Genomic DNA, 2,148 nt, shown 5'->3' on the forward strand with positions numbered 1-2,148 from the left:
AGCCGCAAAACCGAGGCTCTACCCCTCACAGGTCCATTGTATCATTTCAAATCCAAAGTGCTGGAGTACAGAGCCAAAACAACAAAATATGTGTCACTGTCCCAATAATTTTGACGCTCACTGTAGACGTGTTCCTTGTTGTGTTTGTAGCGGCAGCTCTGCTTTTTGTTGTTTGTCCCTTTGTTCTTTGTTTCAGGTACCCTGTCTACTTGTGGCCTTATTTTGTGTTTTTTAATTGTATTTATTTTAACTGTGCATTATACATTCAGGGTATTATTATTATGGAGTGGCTGAGGATCCAACTTTTCCCAGACATTTTTTTTCTAACGTTAATGGTCCCCAAGCTCCTGCGCATGTGTTAATTCTCTCCTTATCTGCTCTCCGTGCTCTACTTTTAGAGAACTCATGTGAATGGTGCTTGTTTAATAAAGATAGATGAAAGATGAATCAATATCTGAAAGATCCCATGAGGATATGAGGATCTACATAAAATAATATAGTAGCATTGTGTTACTGTAAGACAACAAACACCACCCCATTTTCCTCTCATGTGGCTAAAACTCAACAGGTCATTCCGCTAGGCAAAATAAAAAGGTCGGCTCTGTAGGCTACTACGAAACCACACTGTATAGTATAACTAAAGAAGATCTAAGCGCATATCCCAATGAAACTGATTTGAGATCAAATAGTTGGTATGCAGACGCTGCATGGACATTTCACCAGTAAAATGCTGCCAGTCGTGAATTATCATTCACACCTGGCAGCGAGAAATGTGAAGGAAGGAGACCAGAAAAATATGTACCTAACGTAGAGGTAGAGAAACACATGCACTCAGGAAAAAAAGGTCAGGGAAAAGTCAGCTCCGCAGTCACAGCCTTATTACTATTAGTAGTAGCAGTTGGATTAGAATGATTTGAAAAGAATCACAGACACACTGTCATCTTGTTCCTGGCTTTAAACTAACCTACTGTAGTGGACAAAGACTGTTGGGTGAATAGAGGAGCAGACAGGATCACTATGTTGACATTCTGCTAAAAGTCCCAGAATCCCCTGAGGATGTCCTGTGTTGACATCATGAGAGTTCCACCGGAGCCAGTCTGACCGGGGGTCTTATCACCCTGGCCATCACCCCGCCGCAGTGTCTGAGTCCAGGAGGGGAGACCAGTACACATTTGCCTCTACGGTCAGCCAGGGGGTCACTGACACATACCTGCTGTCAGGGGATACAGAGGGATGTGTTGGCTCATTTTTGAATGACTAACTTGTACGTATGCACCACCACAGGACGCAAACACACAGGCCGATAATATCAACAGATTTCTCAGAATCTCACATGGACACGCGTCCTCCACTCTTGCCTGTGTTAGAACGAGTAGAACTTACATGGCCAGCGCAGACAGGAAATGGTTCTGGGTTCCGAAGTTATATCAGACCCACATACAGCTCGTAGTTATAGAACATTTGCTGTAAGGACAAATGCCTTTTATTTTCCCATAATGACTGTCGCTCCATGGGTACACTTTACATTGGAATTTGCATAAGAGTAAAAGTATTTCTCCTGTTCAAACATGCAGGCCTTGATAACATCCACTGAGCTATCGTGTGTGGTACTGACATTGACATTCATTATGTAAAAGACCCAAATCATGTCAGGGGAACAAGTGAGTACAGCACAGAGACAGAGTAGTGTGGTTTTTGTGGGTGTAACTGGCAATATAGTGTGAAACCAGACACAGGAAGTTTTGGGGAAGATATCCAACAAAGGCTTCAAGAAAAAAAAAACAATGAGCAAAGATAATAACTAAACCTGTTATAATTTAGCAAATTAAGCAAATTATGACAGCTATTCAATTGAATTTCAGTCGTTTCTATAAAGATTGCAATATCATTGTGTTTATATGCTGTATCTAGGTATACCATTTTAGGTTGATGGTTATATCAAGGCACGGTCGATGTGTTTTTAGGTTGATGGTTATATCAAGGCATGGTCGATGTGTTTTTCCGCTATTGTATTTTTGTGCCAGCAAGGCCTGCACCATTAAGAGTGTGGCTAGTTTATAGTTTTATATGAAGACAAAACAAACATAATTCCATAGTACAGTCTGGGATATGAATCTCCTTTGGATTATATGGTCCCAAATGTCCTAA

The sequence above is a fragment of the Oncorhynchus clarkii genome, chromosome 14 (genome assembly GCF_045791955.1).
Source record: "Oncorhynchus clarkii lewisi isolate Uvic-CL-2024 chromosome 14, UVic_Ocla_1.0, whole genome shotgun sequence".
NCBI classification, from domain to species: Eukaryota; Metazoa; Chordata; class Actinopteri; order Salmoniformes; family Salmonidae; genus Oncorhynchus; species Oncorhynchus clarkii.